The 22,303-nt window shown below is 42.5% G+C and overlaps 1 protein-coding gene across 1 annotated transcript in view; it reads left to right on the top strand.

The window, feature by feature from the left end:
- Positions 1–22,303, top strand: part of Disc1 (disrupted in schizophrenia 1) — a 292,801-nt gene that overhangs the window by 171,063 nt on the left and 99,435 nt on the right. The gene's annotated exons all lie outside the window — the stretch shown is intronic.

Below are 22,303 nucleotides of genomic sequence, written 5' to 3'. Positions count from 1 at the left end.
TGAAAGAAACTGTCAATGAGTCTTTGGTTGACCAGTATTGCATGTCTATATCTGTTTTCATGAGAAGCCACTTTGAAGATATCAATATGTAATACAACCACCATTGTTAATTCCCTACCACTTTGTTTGGAACTCTGTATTGTCTGTATTGTGCTTGTGATATGTTGTAAAATGCTGTATGTCTGTTAATGTTTCCCTCCTTTTATCCTTAAAAAAAAAAAAAAAAAAAAAAAAAAAAATTGTTAGAAATGATAGGGACAAGTTCATGGGCAAGAAGGCGTGGCAGGAGTACCATTAAGGAGTTTAAGGAACACATCTCCAGCTCTCAGGAACATGGATTCAACCTTACCATCAGGTCCCCCTTACAAAGCCCAGGAGGTGAGAAGGGCAGGGTCCTCACTGACACAGGGAGGTGACTCTGGGGACAGAAATTCAGAAGAAGAGTTCTATGTAGAAAGTGTTGAAACCCCCAAATCTCAATTTCTACCACTGAAAGAGGGCATCTGAAATAATCAGAAGTGCTGGTGTTCAGCTGCATGGCCTGGCCAAAGGCTGTTTTTGTTAATTAAATTTATTGGTACATTTTAAATACACATAATGATCACATTCATCATAGGGACATTGTACTTGTATATGGTATATCTTAATTCTTCCTTTTTTTCCTATTCCCATACCCTACCATCAACCTGTCTTCTCCTCCTTATTTACAAAATCTTTGTTTCCATTTTTTTCTTCTTGTTGTTTTTCTTTTTCCTACTTTCTTACTTTCCCTTTCAAACTGAGCATTTTCTTCCTATTTTATAATACCTAGTGTACATTCTGGTTCTTCTTTATATTTTCAGTTTCTTACACCAGAGAAGCTATGTGATATTTACACATGTATATTCAATGTGTTTCACTTTAGACTATGGTCTCAAGGTGCATCTATTTATCTAGAAATGTCTCAAGCTTATCCTTCTTTATGGCTGAGCAGTACTCTATTGTATATATATATAAAAAAAAACTACATCTTTTTTATCCATTCACTGGCAGATGAGCATTTGGGTTGTTTCCAAGATTTAGCTATTACAAATTGTACTGCTATAAACATGGGTGCACATATATCGCTGTGTTATGATGCTTTTAATTCTTCTTGGAAGATACCCAGAAGGGAAATAGCTGGGTCAAATGGGACCTCCAATCCTAGTTTTTTGAGGAATCTCCACGCTGATCTCCACAGTGGTTGCACCAGTCTATACTCCCACCAACAGTGGAAAAGGGTTCCTTTTTCCCCACAGCCATGCCAGCATTTATTAGTGCTTGGTTTCCTAATAAAAGCCATTGTTTCTGGGGTCCAGTGAAATCTTAGTGTTGTTTTAATTTGCATCTCTGGAATGATCAGTGATGGTGAACATTTTTCATATATTTGCCATTTGTAGAAGTATGTATTCATTTCAAATGCCCATTTTTGGATTGAGTCTTTAAATTTAGAGGGTATGATTTCTTTTGAGTTATTTATATATTCTAGATATTAGTTGTTTTTCTGAAGAACAGCTCGCAAAAACTTTTTCCCACTCTGTGAGTTGTTTCTTTACTCTGTTGATGATTTATTTTGCTGTGTAAAAGCTTTTTTTTGGGGGGGGTACCAGGAATTGGACTCAGGACCTTGTGCTTGCCAGGAAGGCACTTTAAAAACTTTTTAATAAGATGAGATACCAGTTGCTGATTCTTTGTAATATTTCCTGTATAATCAGGGTTTTGTTCATGAAGTCTTCGTCTGCATTTATGTCTTCAAGAGTTCTACCTATTTATTCTCTCTTCCAGCAGATTTAATGTTTCTGTTTTAATATTTCGATCTTTGCTCCATTTCAAATTTAGGTAAGTGTATGGTGAGAGACATGGGTCTAATTTTAGTCTTTGGCCTGTGGAAAGCCAGTTTTTCCCAGCACCATTTATTAAAGAGGCTGTCTTTCATCCAGTGAATGTGTTTGGCCCCATTGTCAAAGGTAAGGTAGTACAGTGTGTTTGGAGTTGTTTCTGTATCTTCTAATCTGTTCCATTGATTCTAGGGTGTTTTTTTTTTTAGTACCATGCTGTTTTTATCACAGTAGTTTTGTAGTATGATTTAAAGTCAGGGCTTCTGACTTGTCTTTGTTGCCCAGATTTGTTTTTTGATACTCTACACAGAAGACCCAAAAACTCCACAAATACTTCTAGATTTAATAACCAAGTTTAGTCGCATAGCTGGACACAAAGTCAACACTCAAAAATCAGTAGTATTCCTATCCTGTATACAAACAAACTCACTGAGAGAGAAATTGGGAAAGCCACACCTTTCCTAATAGCCTTGAAGAAATGAAACACTAGGAATAAATCTAACAAAGGAGGTAAAAGATCTTTACATTGAAAACTACAGTACTTTGAAAAAGGAGATCAAAGAGGATTATCAGAAAATGGAAAGATATCCCTTGTCCTTGGGTGGGAAGAACCAACATAGTGAAAATGGCCATACTCCCCAAATTGTTGCACTGATATAGCTCACAGAATTAGAGAAAACAACCCTAAAGTTTATTTGGAACCAGAAGAGACCTAGAAGAGCAAAGACTTCTGAACTAACTCCCACTGGTTTTGTCTCTCCCTTTCTAAGACATCCTTTTCTCCCCTATAGCCCTCTGGAAAAAACAGCACAATTCATCCTTGTATTTACCACTTGAATTACTAAGAACACCACAGTGTTAAATGAAGCCCTAACAAAGGCTCTAAAACTGGTTCTTTTGTGAACTGGAATGCAGATGTCACCACCCTCAGGGTCTGCGCTGCATGGGTGCATCTGTGGGAGGTAGCTCTCCAATGGCCTCACTTGGCCTCATCCTCGTCCAACACATGGAAATCCACTTGCATAGAGAAACTGATCTCTGTCTGCTCTGATTTGAAGCAAACTGAGGCTTTGTTAAGCCCATGTCGCATATTGAGAGCTGTAATACTAAGAGGACATGATTCAGAGTGCTGTTCTTGGTGGGAACCCATGGGAAGAGGGCCGTCTGCCATGGGCCTTCTTGACTCAAGCCATCTATCAGTGGATGCCACATGGCCTGGGATCCTCACTGCAGCCTGCTGCTCTGCAGAGCAACCCCTGGTGATGGCCAGTGGCCCATAGGCTGTGGCTGGGAGACGCTGCAGCACTGACCTCCTTGGAGTATTGGGTAATTCATTTCTCCAGCCTTGGCCTCAACAGATGAGGAAAGGGCTGGATGATCCTCAGCACCCCCTAACTCATCTGGGTCTGTCATCTGAATGTGTGGGTCCGAAGGAACTCTGCTGCTCTCACTCTGAGTCTCCAAGGGGTGTGGGCCTTCAGGTTGCTCTTCTTTGGTGACAGCAGGCCCAGCTTGCTTTCCTCCTTCTTCCTACCTCTCTCTTACCATCTGCCAGATACAGCATAGGTAATTCATGGTTTCCCACTACAGTTTGGCCCTGAAAGTGGAGCCACAGGTAAATAGAACCAAAGTGGGTTGGATAGAAGGACTACTCCAGAGACACATCAGTGGCTGGGCCACACTGGCTAATAGGACCATTGAAGAGGCTGTCAGCTGGGCCTACCAGTTCCCTCCTGATGTGGTTCCCATTTGGAATTGGTCAGTAAGTGTGGGCTGTCAGAGGCCTGAGAGCTCTGGTGTGTGACAGGATCCCTTCTACCTCACAGTTCTTTTAGCCTAGGTCCCTTATGATACATAGTGATTGTGGTGGCAGTTCACAGAGCAAGCATGCCTTCATAGAAATGGTGTGGATTTCACCGGTCCATGGTGGCTGCAGTTTGGATTTTAAAGCTATGTGTTTGAGCATTTTACTGGTGGAGCATTCTGGATGCCTAATGTGACATGCACAGTGTGCTTCTAGAACACTTGTGGTTTCAAGGGCCACCGCAGGCTGTTTCTCAAACTACCAAAGTGGGCTGATTACAGCTGGGTAATCATAGCCTGGGTTCTTTACTGTGGCTGCCTCAGCAGCAGGGTGTGGATTATCTTTGTCCCTCCATCCCTTGTATTTTCTGTTGCTAATGATGGGGCAAGGCCTTGTGGGGCTGCATGGGGTGTGTGCCTGATGCCACATCTTAGAGGAGGTGGCCCCACCTGGACTGAGGAACCTCCAAAGGCAGCAGCAGAACAGGTGTGATATTATACCCAGCTGAAGGGTCACTCTGGGTGGAATATGGACAGGGCGCCATAAGAAAGCCGCAGCAGCCACAAGGAAGTCTCCCCACAAGGGACGCACTAAAGATGAGAAGGGCAGCACCTGGTTTAATGTGGGGACCCTTTGGTCCTAAGAGCTCTGTGACCCGCACTTCTCTGGGGGCTGGGATGAGTCTGCACACAGCCCATCCTTGGACAGCCAGGAACCCTCCCTGGATGTCCTCAGGTGTCCTGTTCACCCACAGTGTTCCTGACCTGGTATGACAAGCTCCGCTGTGGTTTTGAGCAGTATGGGAATCAGATCACATCCTGCTAATAAGTCATCATGAATTTAGTGGTTAAATGCAGCATAAAAATAGGACTTTAAGTGACAGCACTTATCTCCTTTTTTGTTTAAAGAAAGTCAAGATACATACACTCAGGGTTTTGTATTTTTGTAACTCACTTGGAAAGAAATTAGTGTTCATGTGAGCCACCAAAAATAGTCAAGGGCCCCAGGGAGGCTGCTTGCCTTCAAATCCCATCTCTGGCCAGACTTGCTGGGTCACTTTCAGCTCACTGCTTGAGTCCTGTGAGGCTCTGGCTCCCCTTCTATCTGGTGTTCAGTGGATGAGAGGTACTAGGATTATTCTGAACATAAATGAGGGTGGATGGTGCAACTGTCTGCTCTTAGCCCATCAGGGAAGCATGCGTGTTTGGATTAGAGTTTTTCCCTTCATGTAACTGCACGGTGGAGCTTACATTAAAGCAAAAACACAACAGGATGGGAATGAATGGTAGGTCTGTATGGAATCAGCAGACTGAACAGATGAAAACCAAACATTAATTTATAGCTGAATTCAAAGATGTCAAAAGAATGGTTGGCAAATAACAGCTGAGTGTTAAGCATCTCAGTAACCACCAAGGGCAAGATGAAGCAAATGAGCTAAAATTGCAGCAGTGAGTAATTAGGCATATAGGATGCTTCATAGCTTCAGCAGGTCATCTCTGAGATGCTGGATGCAAAGCACCAGCCCTGATGTATTTTAGCAGCAATATTTATTGAGCATGTAGTGTAGGCAGGTGCTGGGCTCAGTGCTGTGGACACACCAAGGAACATAACAATAGGCACCATGACCATAAATGTCTATCAGGGTTACAGGTGTCAAAGGAACAGGTAACCACATATTATACAAGTGATAAGAAGGGACTTGGAGGAGTGTAAAATGGGACATCTGACAGGGCAGAGTCAGGGGATGTCTGCCAAGGAAGTGACAACGTTGAATCTGAAAGACAAGGAGAAGTCACTTATGAAGGGTAGAAGAGTATTCAAGACCACCTGAGCCAGCAGCTCATGCAAAGTCCCTGAGGCCGGTGGGGGTAGAACGAGGACTGATAGGGTCAGTACAACCGGAGCCCAGAGAGAGGAGAGGAGAGGGCTAACCCTGGGCCCAGGGTGCAGCAGGACCCAGTCCAAGTAGATGACTAAAGCAAAGGGTAACATTTATCTTATGACTGTTTTTTTACTGAAGTATAATAAACATACAAAAAAGTGTCCATATGGGCCTTGGTGACATTTATCTGTTTGGGGGATACAATTCAACCCCTGCCCTTGACCCTGTACAGGGTGGGCAAACTCTGGCTCCTGCTTGTTTTTTATCCTGAAAATGAACACATTCATTCCAGGGTCTGAGAGCTAGTGAAAAATTTACATCATGCAAAGTCCTCAAAACTGAAGCAAGGACAGGTAATAATAGCCACTCTGATTCACTGTGTGTGGGATCTGTGACGCATGTCCCTGCAGATTCACACTTGACCCCTACAACAGCTCCGTGGAGCACTGCTGTTCGCCATGTGTAACCAACATGCACCTGAGCTCAGGAGTGTAAAGGTCATGCTCAAGGTCATAAGCTTGGTCAGCAGAGACCCTGTGGTGGGCATCTCCTCTCCTTCTTACTGTGGACTTGGGCACAGTGGCTACAAGGGGATTCTGGTCTTTTAGACTTTAAAAGTATAGGTTGCCAGACAGAGCAAACATTGACACTGATTTTTTTTAGACTTCGAGACATTTATTTACTTTCTCGCTTCACCAGTCATGGATGATGTCATGATTGTGAGTGGCTAAGGAAAACATCTGTGTCAGTCAGCTTTGCTTCACCAATGTAAAGTACTGAGAAGATAACCTTATAAAGAGGAAAGACCTATTTTGGGTTATGTTTCTGGAGGTTCAAGTCTGAGATTAGATGGAATCGTTAGTTTGACCCCTGGGGATGGTAGCTCATCATGGAAGGAGTCTGAAACTCTTTCAATCTCTTGGACCAGGAAGGGAGAGAAGCAGAAACTGGGGTCCCACTGTCCCCTTCATGGGCACCCTCCCAATGATTGATAGGTCTCCCTCTAGGGCCTACCTCCTAAAGGTGCCAGCAGCTTCCAGTAGCACCTGGGGACCAAGCCTTCACATGGGACACTCATCCAAACTGCGCAACATCGTGTGGAGACCTCCAGCCTTTGGTCCCTTGCTTACCCTGTGAGTTTTAGCAGTAACTTCTGTGTATACCTCTTTCTCCCCACCTCAGCTGAGGTGATGTATCTGTGGAAGAGCTGTCAGATCCCCAGCTGGAGAAGAGAGGATCTCTAGCTGTTCTCTGGGGCCATGAGAAAGGACCAGGTAAAGTGGCATCTTTTTTTTAGCTAGCTTGTTTGCTTCCTGGCATCTCAGATAAGCTAGTCTGCAGGATGCCCAGGCCCGGCTCACCCATCAGGCATGAAAAAGAGAAAAGCCATGTGTCCTGAATCAGGTAAAGAGTTCTTTCACAGATAATGTGTTTGATTTTTTGTCCCCACCTCTATACCATTTATGCCACAGGGCACTCACTGGCCTATTTGTCTCACTCCAGCTTGCATCCTTGAGGTGCCATTTGGATCCACAAACATAAAGTGGAGATGTAACACTTGTTACATCTTTGAAGTTGCCTGTGTTATAGCCTGTACATTGTGGTTTCTACCTCGAGTGCAGTCTGCTTGCTGGGTAAGAAAGTTTCAGTCAGTGTCATGCATTGGGTTTGCTCCATGGACCTGAAGGGATGATGCATGTTTGAATGTGAGTTGAGGCCTATGAACTAGCCAGGGAAAAAGGCTCCCTATCTCAGTGTGAATTTGGAAGGGCTTAAAATATATGGACAACTTTCTATCTGTCTGTCTCTGTCCCCAACAAGGGGTCTACAGAGATGCCTGTGATACTGGGACACCTGGCCAGGCACCTGGTTGTGGGTATCAGATATGCAGGAGGAGCTGGAGTGGGGTGGAAAGGGGGAGGGAGAGAGGGAGGGAGATGGGGAGGGAGGAGGAAAGCAAATGTGACAGTTTCTGCTCCCACGGGGCTGAAGCTTAGTGCTAATTCTCCTGCCAAACAGACTGGTCCCTGCACAGAGTAACAGGTGTTAGGAGACAGGTATATGCAGGATGATGTGGATGGAAAGAGACATGTAACTGAAGGGTAACAGATCTGGGCTGTTGAGATTAAGAAGATGAGTCAAGAAATGCTCTCAAAGGAAAATGATACTTAACATGACTCTTGAATGGCCACTCATCCATCCATTCTTTCTATGATATTAATTAGACATGTGCTAATACATACGTTGAACAGTTCTGGGTATGGTATATAGAACAATGGCTCTCCTCCACTTGCCCATGGAGCTCACATGGTCATATGTCCATGGTAAACACATTGGGAGGGTGGACTTGGTGTCTTGGATGGTGCAGGGCCCTAGGCTTCATGGTGAGTTTGGTATGAGTGGGTGACCATGGGCATGGTGTCCCTAGGTGCAGCAGAGGTCACACCATCAGCTGTGGACACAGTGGTGGGCCTCTGGGTGCAGGTGGAATGTGGGCAAGGCTGGTAGGCAGAGAATCTGATCCACACAGGAGAGGCCAGTGTGGACACAGTCAGTGATGCAGGAGGCAGAGAATCAGTAGTTTGGTGTGAGAATGGGGATTCCAGGACAACTATTCTTTTTCTGTCCTCTAACTGCTTGGTGATGGGACCATTGAGGGGGTAGGAGAGAGGGCAAGTGTAGACAGTATAGCAAGAACATATGGCCCCTCACCTGAAAGCACTTCACAGGCGAGAGGGCCCCTTCCTACAGAGGAGGCTGCACAGTGTGATGACAGGCATAAGCCAGGCGTGGGATAGCACTGGTGGCCTTACAGGTAAGATTCAAGGGTCTTTGGACAGAGGGAAGCCCTGTTCAGGGTGCAGTGTCTGGGTTGGGCTGAGGAGACCTTCTCCCCTGGAGTGGGGAGGCTGTATCCCTCTCGGGCTAAGCCCATGGCTGGGTTGGCAGGACAGAACCTGGGCCTGATGCCCTGTTCTGTGTAAAGACTCTCCAGAGGTGAGAACTGGACCATTTCTGGGGTGTTTTCTGTCTGACCTGTAACTGATCCCACTTGTGATGCTGGTATAACAGATACAACAACAGAAATATCAGATATAATTTCGGGATATAATTCCCTACTGTGTGAGGGGATCCATCCAGCACAGGGAGGTGTATGCACAGTGTGGGAATCCATGGGTGGGACAGGAGCCCCTCTGTCCTGGCTCTTTCCCCTCTTCCTGGGTTTAGTCCTGGCCAGCTGCCTGATGGCAGCAGGTATAAAAGTCATTTGCTACATGTAGTCGTTTGCTACATGTAGTTGCGTGGAACAGAGGAATCCAGCCTCTTCAGTTGGTGCCCAGTTACCAAACAGCAGTTTAGCACCAACTGGCTGTAGCAGCATTTTTGATAAAGCTTACCTCTGAGTTCAGATAAAGATGCCGCCTCAGAGCTTTTGTCCTGACACAGGTGAGGGCTGACAGATGGGGTTTCTCATGCGGAACTTCTGCTAGGGCTGAGGGGAAATGTCTGATGGGGTTGTTTGCCCACAGGGAGTGGGTAAGTGGGTTTCCCACCTTGTGGCCCAGCATCTCTCCCTCTGTATGACAGGAGTGCAGAAGCTTTAGAAACGGAATCATAGTTTGTATTTTTAGCATTTTTGAGTAATTGAGAGAAGAGTGAGGGGAGGGGGTGGTGGGGAATTGGTTTCCGAGGGCCTCTGGCCATAGCTGCTTCTGTCTGCCCATATGGGCCGGCCTCCTGTGGTCTGTGCAGTGCAGCCTGGCAGGGAAATGCAGGACTGGGCCACGGACCATAGGGCTGTCTTTGGGGTCTCTCCGTTATGCTGCCCCACCTGCCGCGTGTGGGAGCGTGTGTGCAGGGTCTGCTTGTCCATTTCCTGCATCTCTCCTGAGCCAGGAGGTCTGTCTGCCCATCCTGTTGGCTCTGTGTTTTATGAATGAGACTGGGAGCTTTTCTCTTTAGTTGTGTCTCTAGTGGTAGTGAGAAGAGGGAAGGAATGGAGGTAGGAGGTGTTGAGGGAAAGGACCAGAACTAAACCAGGAACTGAGCCTGCGAAGTCAGTTGATCTTAGTCCCTTCTTAGTCCACTGTGCTGCTGTAAGAGGACCTACAGATCGGGTCATTTACAAAGGCCACACAGTGGTTTCCTCAGTGCTGGCCACCGGGAAGTCCAAGACCAAGGGGCATGCGTCTTGTAAGGGCTCCTTTTTGCCTCAGCTCATGTGGCCAGGGAGGCAAGAGAGGGAGAGAGAGCAGAAAGCTCAACCCTGTGTGTTTATAGTGAACTCACCCCCAGGATTTCTCCCTGCAATAGGGCACTGATCCCCTCACCTTGGCTCCACCCTGTGACCTACATGTTTTCTAAGGCCCTGCCCACAACATGGTGGTGTTGGAGACCAAATTTTGAGCCATAAGCTCTGGGGAACATGGTCATCTCAGTGCACCCCTGTGCGTTATAGCAATTTTACTCACTAAGTGATACCAGGAGGGTTTCCTCTTTATGATTTGCACGCGGAGCAGCTTTGAAGCTCTCGGTGGGTTTTTGTGGCTTAAACTCTAGGTGACAGTAGTTGTTCAGGTAAAAATTTTCATGTGCCTGAGTTTTGGGTAGAAAAAGAATCCTGAAGACAATGAAAGTGGCCTCTTCTCAGTCTTCCCTCTGCCGGGCCTTCATGCCAAGGCCGAGGGGCCACTGCTTGGGTATTCCCTGATGTATCCCATGGGCTCCCAGTCATGTGTGCGTCTCCTCCAGGATTCTGATAGTGTATTTCCCTCAGCCAAATTTCACAAAATGATTCACAAGCCAGTAAAATAGGACAAAGGCATTGGGTGTGACCTGGAGAAAATCAAAGCAGAGCAGACTTGCTGCTTTGTCATGCAATTTTATTTTAAAGGCACATTATTGCTCCACTTGCTCCAATGTTAGACAGCTGGTTCCTTCTTGAAACAGCTCTTCCAGACAGATGGACCTGCCACAGCTTCAAAGCCTTGGCTTCTCTGGGGCTTCCACTCTCATTTCTCTCAGTGCCCTGACTTCCAATGTGCCAGCCACAGGCTTCTTGGCATCAGGATGTTACCTAGAGTCGAGCAGTTCTCTTCCAACTGCAGAAGGACGGGTGAGGGTAAGGTGCCAGACTGGTTATTTTATCCCTTAGCAGATGGGTTTGCTCTGTTTGCAAAGGATCTCTTTTTTTGTGTGAGAGGTATCTCTGTCCTGGAGCCCTGTTAGGGTCTGTGTGGTCCTTAGAACCTTCGTTCTGAGCCCCTTGTGTTGTGAGTTACACATGGAATCCTCAGGACTAGGTAGCTGTGACCTGGCTGGTTAGTCCAGTTCTTTCATATTCTACTACAAATTCTTGATTCTGTTATTTAAAACAAAGGCTTGCCTGCAACTTATCTCTCCAGAAAGAAACACAATTGAATTTTCTAGTTATTTATGCTAATCACAGGTATCACATTGATTTAAGGGAGCAGGAGACTAAATCAGGGACTGGCAATCATTCTCAGCTTCGTTCCAGTTTCAGGGCTCTTTGGACTTAAAAGTAAACCATTTCTTGCTATATCCATGGAGTATTCGTTTTTATAACAAAATACTCTGCAGTTGGGAAAGCAAATGGGCGATAGCCACACATGTCAATGTGTATAAATCTCACAGATATGTCAGCGAGCAAGCAAGTTCCAGAAGAATGCATACAATGTGATACCAGTTGTTAAGCTTATGTATATGCCAAACAGCATTCCACGTGTCACACAGATACACACACGAGGGAAAAGGATAAATCCATATGCAGCAATGATTGACAACTGGGGGAGGTGATGAAACGGCGGGCAATCTGGGCAGCAGACACAAGGCATCTTTATTGGTGGTGGCAGGGGTCAGAAAGAGGACCGAGAGCCTGGGAGGGCTTCCAGGCTGCGCTGCCTGCATGAGCAGCAGCAAGGAAGATGGGCGGGAGCAGGCAAGGCAATGCGGGCAGATGGGGTGGGCTGTGGTGCAGGATGGAGGCGGGAGGACTGGAGAAGAGTGGCTGCCATGCCCCACTTGCAGGGCTGCTGTGCCCACATACACCGTGTGCTGGGTGCTTATGCTTCACTCAGGACATCCTTCTTCCTGGGTACTTTCCCACGCCACAGTCATATGATGCGTTTTGGCTTGGGAGACACAATTCACCCAGGCCAGTTTGCTGTGTCCCTGTGTGAGATTCTCTGAGGCAACCCACAACCCACACAGCCCCACATCTCTGATGGTGAGAAGTGTCTCTTCCCTGGTTCTGAGAGTGACAAGGCTCAGCCAAGCTGACAGAAGAAGGGATAGAGGGGCCGGAAACATGGGGTTCTGATGCCCTACAGCTCTACTTACCTAACAGGCTTCTTTTTAATGAAGCTTCTTCTCTTTTCCTAGCCTATAGAGCTGTGTAGAAGTCTCTGTGAGCTGATGGGGGGTGACTTCAGTTGTGAGGACTATCAGGCATCCATTTGAAAATGATCTTTGCAGAAGCTTCTGTCATTGATCGTCAGGTGTGCTTGAAAGACCTGCACTGGGTGATGTTATGATTAGGTATGGTTGGCTCCCTGTTTATTGTTCTGCTGTTGCTTGGATTTTAGAACTGCTGTCAAGAGAAATTGTTTCTCCTAGACTCCAAATTTGCTTAGGGAGTGTTTCTCTCTTTGATTTGCTAAAAATTTAATTTTCTTTCTTGTGGATTTTTTCAAGGTGTGTCATAAGTTTTGTAGTGGCTGTTCCATTTTACAGAGCTTTCATATAAATTGCAAGCTGATCTCTGTCCGTGTGAGTAGTCTGACCTGCTATGGCCCTGACGTTGGGTAAGCAGAAGGTGGAGTGATTGCTGAGAGTCAGGGATGGTGGTTTCTTTTTCAGTAAAGACCCTATACAATCATATGCTGGGCACACACAAAATGTAGAATTTTCTATGCACCATTCATCAAGCCCAAACCCACTTGACAAAGAAAAAAGTGAAAGACAGAAGGCACATCAGTTTTTAAATTTTTAAAGTATCATTGAGTGCTTAGAATTCCTTTTAAGGGGCTGGGGATTTAGCTCAGCGGCAAAAGCGCCTGCCTGGCAAGCGCAAGGTCGTGAGTTCGGTTCCCGGTACCGGAGAAAAACCAAAAAAAAAAAAAAAGAATTCCTTTTAAATGATACTAAGTATGATTCCACTTATAGGAGGTCCCTGGACCTGTCAGATTCTTAGAGACAAACTGTAGGATGGGTAGGGAACTACAGGGCCCAGGACAGAAGAAGGGGAATTTGTATTTAATTCGTGTTTAATGGTGTGAATGTACTTAATACTGCTGAAGTGTACATTTAAAAATGGTTAAGATGGTAAACTTTATGTTATGTGTATTTTACCACAGTAAAAAAAAAAAAAAAAGATGGTAGATAGTCTGTTCGCTGAAAATTCCTCCTGAGAAAATCTTTTCTCGGCACTGGGTTCTTACTCTTTGGGTACCAGGTTCAGCATTTAAAATTTTTGCAGTAGTTTTCTAACCCTAACACCACCCACATTGTCCTCCTGTGACAAAGGTGAGAATATTTGTCATGTTGCCTCTTGCTGTGTGTTCCCTGTTACAGCCAAGGAAGGCAGAAAAGTCTTCCTGGGGTTACCCAGCAAGGTCACCTCCTGTCCCCGGGTGGAAGGTCAGCCTGCGACTGACCTGAGACTGAGGGTCCTAACAGAGCCCTTGAGGTGAGGGAGGCCCACTTGACAACAGCCACCGGGATGGAAGTTCCTATGCCGTGGGGCCACCCTAAGTGTCCATGCCTGCCTTGGCGTGGTAACAGTGGACACAGTGGCTGCATGTGTGAGACACAAAGAGAGGTCGTCAGGGCGTGGACTTAATCTGTGGCTCAAGAAAGGAAATTGTGTAACCTACCCAGGACCCCAGAGTGGGTCAAGACAGCATTAAATGATAAAACAAAATGTATCACGCACTACAAATCATGTAGACTTGAGCGCTCCATGTGTCTGAAGCCAGTGGTGTCTATATTACTCTATTTCTGCTGTTAATAATACAGGCTGTGCAAACTGTACAGAAAGGGGTTAATTTTGGCTCGTGCTTCTAGAGGTGCACATGAGGGTCCGTACCTTATGATGGCTGTCTTGCTAGCAGAGTCCAGGGTGGCACAAGGTGTCACATGGCCGAGAGAGGGAGTGTATGTGTCTCTCCTGGTTTCCTCTTCTTCCTATTAAGCCACTGGGATTCCACCATGGGCCCCACCCTGATGACCTTTTTTAACCCTAATTACCTCCCCAAGGCCCCACCCTTAGCCTCACAGTGGAGTTAGTTTTCACCCTCTGTGCCTCCCACTGGGGACTGAATTTCAGCACATGAAACCTGGGACGGGTGCACTCAAACCACATCCATCCACACTGTACTGAGTTTAGCCTCAGCCCAGTAGGTCCTGCAGGAACCCATAGGTGTGTCCCTGAGTGGCAGACTCTGGCAGGCTTGACCCTATGCCATGAACTCTTCTGGGTAGGGACAGATGCATCATGAGGGGAATCCTGTTAGAAACACATCCTTCTGCTCTCTGCAGAACCCTTTCTGAGCCTTGTCACTACTGAGCAGAATGTGGAGACGGGGTGGAATATTGCACCCCTGGGAAAGCTGCACATGGTAGGTAGTGCCTCTGCCTCAGGGAGGAGGCAGCCATTAGGAAGAAGCAGAGGTGGATGGGTTCTAGTCCACAGAAGATGTTGTATTTTTGGTCAGTTTCTGCCAAGGTGATTCCCACAAGATGATTCTGTAATATGATTGATTCCATTGGAAATAACTTTTCCACTGAGTACAAAACAGAATTCTCAGTGGAACTATTCATTTGGCAAATGTCTCCATGGAAAGCAGCATGTGTGAGGGTGCAGGCTGAGGTCATGGAGTGCACTGGGGTCTCCTGCCTTGCAGAGGAGTCCAGGAGCAAGTTGATGAGCCACATCACTCCTTGGTATCAAGATAGAAAAAGAGGTAACACAGTAATGATAAGAGTGCATAATGATAACAAGATAAAGTAATGATACCAAGCTCACAGGTTCCTGGCACTACCATAGGACATCTGTGAAAAGGTCAATGGCCATGTCAAGGAGAATGGTGATGGTGACAGTCTACCATGTGATCTCTATGGGAGGAAGACTTTGTCTCCAGGCTCATGAAATCTGCTGGGGAAATGGATGCAAAAACAGGCAGCTCTGGAGTAACCTGAGGAGTTTGCTGATGTGAAGCATAAGGGAGAGGTCATTGCATTGTCCAGGGGCTTCCTGGCAGACAAACCTCATGTGAACAATGATATTTGATTCCTATTTTAAGAATAAATGTTAAAAACATTGAATGGATAAAGGAGAAAAATAGCCTTGAGTAGGGAGTATCACACACAAATGTCTCATAAGCCTGATTAAATTAATGTTTAAGAATGTGGCATATTCAGGAATTAAAAGCACATTATGGGCAGATTGTGGGAGGTTAATAGCAGGGGAGAGGTTAGGAAGAAAACTTGAACCTAGACTTAAAAGACATTATGTGTGTATGTATGGTTAGTACAATTCCATAGTCTAGAAAGCTGTAAATATGATATTTAAAAAAACCTCATGTCTTATTGAGCAGGCAATTATTAAAATTCCCTGTTATTACAGAGAATAACTATGAGCAGTCATAGTTCTGAGCAGGGAAGAATGGGATCAAAGTCAGGAGTGCCGGAGTCCTGGCTGGGCGCGATGTGTGTCGCTTTAAGTAGGAAGCAGAAGCAATCTTCTAACAGAGGTTGGGAGGGGCTCCACGGGAGAGAGGTGACAGCTACAGAGACGCTGTGTACATGTGCATGTCTGACTAACCTCTGACTAATCTCACTGCATTTACATTTTAACTCTTAATATGGAAAATCTAAGAAAAAGCAAAAGACACAGACAATAATGCAGTGGATGCAAATGTATAGTAGACGTTAACATTTTATTACACTTTATTCAAATCAACCTCTGGCTTTATTTTTAAAGCTCTATAAAATTAAGAAAATATCATAGGTACAGTAGTGTCGCGAATCCTACTCTGTGGATTGTTGGCCTCATCCAGTGTCCTTGTCATACAAAAGCTTTAATTTTAGAATAAGATGACTTTATCTCTTCTTTGATGGCTTGTTCTTACTATTTCCTGTTTAATACATTCTTACCTATTCCAACATCATATTGTTAATGTGTTCTTTCCTTTTTATCTTCCTCTCCCTCCCTCTTTCTCCTACTCTTTCCTTTTCTTGCTTTCTTTCTATACTGGGGATTGAATCCAGGGCCTTCATACTGAACTATTTCCCTGGCCCTTTTTTAAACAAACGGTCTCACTAACTCACTAAGTTGCCCAGACGGGGCTTGAATTTGTGATCCTCCTGCCTGAGTCTCCCAGAGTGCTGGGCTTACAGGTATGCACCACCATCCTAGTTTACACAATTATTTTCTGTACTTTTCTTCTAACTTTAAAAATTGTTCTCTATCCTCTAAGTTGTATTTCAACATTTAAAAATCTCCACCTGGTATTTATTGGTGTCAGGTAGGGCCCTAATTCATCTGTTTACCTGTGAATACCTGATGACACCATGATATAAGGACCTGTGTACCACATGTAGGTGTGTATGTATTTGTAAGTTATGGTACCACAACATTCCACTGATCTGCCTCTCTCTGCATTAATCTCACAGTGTTTAACTGCCCTACAGCTTTACAGTTTGTTATACATCTTTGTATTTGGTAGAACAGCTGCTCCCATACTCCACACCCCCCATGGAGGCTGCATTTTGTCTTCAGCATTCTTATGACTGTTCATGACTCCTTAGGATCTATTTGTCAAACAGAGATTTTTAACTACAGTACCCAGAATTTACATGTTATGTATTTTGTGAGTAGATTTTATTGTATCAAGCTTTCCATGCAGGAGCATCTCATATGCTACATCTACATAGTTTTTTTATTTATAGGATTTTTGTGTTAAATTTATCTTATATAAAATATTCAGTTTTTTGTTATGAATGTTCTCTTAAAGAAATCTCTCCCAATTACTTATGATTGCTTTTGTACTATATTTTTTACAGTCTTGTCTCTAGCAACTTTACTGGAGTTGTCTTAATTTTTATTAGATTCTCTTGGATTTTCTATGTAGGAATTATATCCTTTGCAAATAATAGTATTTTGTTCTATTCTTGCTACTTTGCTTTCCCTCCTTTGTCTTACTTTGAATATGCAGTGACATTTGATATCCTGGATTCTATCTGCTATTAAAAGGAAAAATTTTAAGGTTTCACTTTATATATGGTGTTTATGGTTCTAATAGAATATTCTGTTAAATTCCTTTGCAAGCTAAGAATGCTTTGGGCATTGAATTTTTATTGAATGATTTTTATCACCTATTGAGATGAACATCTATTTTCATTGAATGCATTGAAATGGTGATTTAGAGCCATAATCTTATGCTTTTAAAATGTTGAGAAAGACTCATTATGTGGTGAAATGCACAAATATTAAGCTGCTAAGTACAGTTTGCTAAGTTTTGAGAAATGTATCTTTTTTTTTGTCTTCTTGAGACAGGATCTCACTATGCAGTTCAGGCTGGCCTTGAGCTCACTTTGTAGCCCAGGCTGGTCTCGAACATGCAACGATCCTCCTGGCTCAGCCTCCCAAGTGCTGGGATTACAGGCATGCACCACCACGCCCAGCCTGAGAAATGCATATGTATTAGTCTACTTTTCTGTTGTTGGGACAAAATACCCAACAGTGACAGTTTAAAAGAGGAAAAGTTTTATTTGGCTCATGGTTTTGGAGGATTCTGTTCATAGTTAGATGGCTCCAAGGCAAGAACATCATGGCAGAAAGGCATAATACGTCTTCTACGTTTATGGAGGCTGGGAAGCAAAGCAAGGGAAAGGGCAGAGCGGAAGGGGCAAAGGACTAGATAAACGAAGTAAATAAAGTGAATGTTTAAATTTTTAGAATTTATTACAGCAAAAGACACATTGCCATTAATTCCACTTAAAATACTGTCTTGCACTTCCAACAAACTTATCCCATAATTCTTGCCACTTTCTGAAGCAGCTCTGTAAGTCCTCTTATGTGAGTGTCTTTAGCTGCGCTGCTGAGGCGGCCTCAATGTCCTGAATCTCCTAGAAATGTTTATCTTTTGTGGTTATTTTGATTTGGGGAAGAGCCAGAAGTCACACAGTGCCAGATCTAGCGAATAAGGTGCCTGAGGACCGATTGTAATGTGTTTGTGAGCCTGCCTTTTTGTTGGATGGCATTCAGCAGCATCATTCACCATATTCTTGATCACATCTTTTAAAGACACTCACGAAAGAGAACTTTCCAGAACTGCTTCAGAAAGTGATAAGAATTATACAGTAAATATGTTCAAAGTGTGGTAGAGTATTTTTGAGAGAGATTATATCTTTCAGGCAGCAACGAATCTTTATTGTAATAAATGTTTTTTAAAATTTAGATATTCACTGTCCTTTTCAATCACACTAAACATATTTACGTAACTTACACTTTGTAGAGGTTTAGACAGTTTTTCCTACACCCAGATACATCCCTAGTGCTTTTTGCAGCGAATTCCTCAGTTTCCTGGCTTAAATATTGGTCTAATTTTATCATTACAAGTAAGCATTGCTTAGTCTAGAAGCTCTTCCAAAGGGATCACACAGAATACACACTTCTGTCCACCACCTTGCATTCAGCATAATGTTTTTGAAGTCCCTCAATTTTTAAAATATCAGTAGTTTATTCCTTTTTATTACTAAGTAGTCTTCCCTTACATAGATGTACTGTAATTTGTTCATTTTCCTATTTCTGGACCTTGAGATTATGTCTAATTAAGATTCCATGAAGATTCTTGAGTAAATATTTTTTTGTTTTTACTGTTGGCAAGTAAATGTCTAAAAGCATAAGATCTTGGTCACAGTGTAGGTGTTTAACTTTGTTAGAAACTTGAAAAATTGTACCATTTTACATTGCTATGGACAATGTATAAGAGTTCTGATTATTCTATGCTATTATTAACATTAGGCTCTGCCTTCCTTTTTCATTATGATATTCTAGTGACTGGGTGCTGATAATGATACTGTGCCCTTTTCCCATGTTTATTAATTCCTTAAATATCTTTCTCTGTGAAGTGCCTGTTTAAATCCTTTTGCCTAGATTTGTTTAGTTGTCATTTCACTATTAAATTGCAGGGGAATAATGTCTATATTTTAAAATCAAGTCTTTCCCCCTGGTGTATAATATTACAGATATTTTTTCCTGCTCTAGAGGTTTTTCTGTTCATTTCCTTAGTGGTATATTTTTACAAGTAAAATTTCTAATTTTGACAAAAACCATGTTATCTAAATTCTTCCTTTATTTAGTTAATATGGTTAATTGCATTGATTGATTTTCAAATGTTAAATAATGTTGCTTTCCTGCATAGACCCTCATTTGAATGTGAAATTTTTATATATGGTTGGATTTGGTTTACTGATCCTTTGTTAAAGATTTCTGTGCCTGTGTTCATTAGGGACAAGGATATGCGCTAATTCCTTTCATCTTGATTGTAGGTTGTCTTTGTCTATATTCAAGATTATTTTTATGTTGTCCTCATAAAATGATTTGAGAAATTCATTTGAGAAATTCATTTGAGAAATGAATTCATAGATTTTATTTCTATGAAATCTTCTGAAAATTTGTGTAAAGTTGCTTTTTTTCTTTTTTATGTACTTGACAATATTGTTTAAAAAGCTATTGGGCTCTGGAGTTCTTGAAAGAAGTTTTAAAATTACAAATTCAGTTTTTTTTTAGTATATTTTAAGCTATGTAGATTTTCTATTCCCTTTGTCATTTGTTTTTGTAATTTGTACCTTCAAGAAAATTTTCTGTTTCATCTAAGCTGTTGACTTCATTGACATAAAGTTGTTCATACCATACTACTCCCATAGCAGTCTTTTAATGTCTGGGATCTATAGGGATGTTTCTATCCCCCCTCCACAATGGTAATTTTTCTCCTAAGTTTTGTTTGATCATTTTAACTAGTTTTAATTTTATTGATGTTTTTAAATGATGAATTTTTCAGTTTTATTAATTTTTTTTCTTTTGTATGTCCATTTATATTTCATTTTTTTCTGTTTATTATTTCCTTACTTCTATTGAACTTGGGCTTAATTTCTTCTTCTCTTAGAGTTTATACATATCACTGATTTTAAACCTTTCCTTCTCAAACTATAAATTTTCCCCTCAGAACTGTTTTATTTGAAGACCACCAGTTGTGTTACATTTTCATTTAAGTCAAATTTTCTCCCTAATGTCCCTTGTCAATTATTAGTTTTTGTCCTGTGAATTATTTGAAAATAGGTTGCTTAATTTCTAAATAGCTGGTACTTATCTTTCTGGTTTTTGTTTTCTAAATTCTGTTATGTTTAAAAATGATTTTAATAGTTTTGAACACAACAGAATTTTGTATTTGAAAGCTAGCACCTTTTAATGTATTGAGATTTGTTTTGTGGACCAACATATAGTCTACCCTAGGGAGTGTTTTGTGTGCACGTGCATGTATGTATGCATGCTCTGCAGTTGTTGAATGCCATGTTCTGTGTCAGGTAGGTTGTATTGTTCACAGTTCTGTCAAAATCGCCCGCCTGCCTGGCAAGCGTAAGGTCGTGAGTTCAGTTCCTGGTACCGGAGAAAAACCAAAATAAATAAATAAATAAATAAATAAATAAAAAACAAAATCGCCTCTTCCTACCTTATTCTTCTTTCAATACTGGAGACTGAACCCAGGAGTACTCTATCACTGAGTTACATCCCCAGCTATTTAACTTTCTTTTTTTCAAGACTGAATTTTATTTCGTTGTTCAGGTGGGACTCAAACTTATGATCCTCCTACCTCAGCCTCTGTCAGTGCTGGGATTATAGGTAGGTAAATCTCCTTTATTCTTACTGAGATGCTGATTACTTGACCTATTGATTAATAAGGTAAGTGTGTAGAATCTCCAGCTACAATCACGTGTAATACCATTTCTCCTTCCCATTCTTTAAAACCTATGAGTGGTCTATCATTCAAATATTTTAATGATTATTAAAAATTCACACATTTAAGTTTGTTAAGTCATCTTAATAATTGGCCACTTTATCATTATGAAATATTCCTCTTTATCTATCAATACTCTTGTTTGCCTAAAGTCAACTTTGTCTTGTGTGAATCTAGTTATTCCAGCCTTCTTATGATTAGTGCTTGTGTGTCTTTTCTCATTCATTTACTTTTAGTATTTTTACATTTAAAATGGGTTCTTAGAAATATAGCTTGAAATTGCTTTTTATTCTCACCAGCAATTTCTTCTTTTATATTTTTATTTATTTATTTATTTATTTACTTTTGTCTTTTTGAGACAGGGTCTTACTATGCAGTTCAAGCTGGCCTTGAGCTCACTTTGTAGCCTAGACTGGCCTTGAACTCACACTGATCTTCCTCCCTCAGCCTCCCGAGTGCTGGGATTACAGGCATGTGCGACCATGCCCAGCTAATTTCTTCTTTTAATAGGAACATTTAATCTATTTATTTTAATGAAATTATTCATATATTTAAATATGTCTAACATTATGCTGTTAAATTTTTCTGCCTTGCTTTGACTGAATATTTTTTAATATTCCATTTTCTCTTTCTCTCTTAGATTATTATAATCCTATTTGTTTTATTTTCTTCTGCAGTTGCTCTAGGTTCCCATTATGTGTGTTTAACTTACAAAAGTCTACATTCAAACAATACCATATCACTTTATCATCTCATATCACTTTAATGTAATATTTTAAATTTTCATAATAAAAATTATAAGCATTTTCTCTATATATCATTATATAAAGGGGCAGAAAGAGAAAGAAAGAGGAGGAAGGAGAGAATTTTACATTTTTCTGTATAACCCCAGAGCAATAAAGTTTTTAAAAATTGAGCCACTCTTTCCTGTCCTGGGATAAACTATTATTTTAAAAACTGTGTTGGATTTTTTTCTCCTAATTTTTAAAGCATTTTGCATCCATATTAATCACTGAAGTTAGTTCTAATTTTGTTTATTTGTGCTGCTTTTTCCAAGCCTTGGAATCAGGGTTGCTCCAGTGTTTTCCGTCTTTTAATCTTCTCTGGCACTGCCCCTCACTGGGCCCAGTGGCAGGCAGGTCCTCCCTGTCACTCTCAGTTTACCGCACCCTCCTCCACAGCTGTTTCCCATGTGCAGTGGTCCTCAGTGCAGACTGTTTCATGTCGTTCCCTTCTCCACCCCAGGAAAAGTGAGCTCCATGGCCCACTGTCAGAGTGCAGTAACTGTTTTCTGGGGTTTCTTCATCACCACCAGGCTGAAACGGCATCATATGGTGCCAGAGATCAAAGGGCGGGCTTTGAGTCATGCAACCTCTTTGCCTCCACGTTCTCACTTCCTATGGAATTTCAGTTGTCCTGATGGTGCCTCCTAACAGCTGACTCTCCGCCATCATTTTGCAGGAAATCACTGTGTGCTGTCATTTGGGTCTTGTTGGATTGGAAATATTTGGGGAATGAACATGGGTATGGCATCCTGGATCTGGTGACCTGCCACATTCTGTATCCTCCTTGCAACTGGGGCCTCAGGAAGACTTTCATAACAGTGATAAAGTATTTACACAATTGGCACTAAAGATGTGTCTGCTCTAATGCTGCCTGCTGGCAAAGGTCAGGACTGCTTCACAACCTGGCTCCAGTGGAGAGCCACATCTCATGCACA

The sequence above is a fragment of the Chinchilla lanigera genome, unplaced genomic scaffold (assembly GCF_000276665.1).
Source record: "Chinchilla lanigera isolate Chin_1 unplaced genomic scaffold, ChiLan1.0 scaffold00091, whole genome shotgun sequence".
In the NCBI taxonomy this organism is placed as follows: domain Eukaryota; kingdom Metazoa; phylum Chordata; class Mammalia; order Rodentia; family Chinchillidae; genus Chinchilla; species Chinchilla lanigera.
The sequence above is the reverse complement of the archived record's forward strand: the minus strand, read 5'-3'. Positions and strand labels throughout refer to the sequence as shown.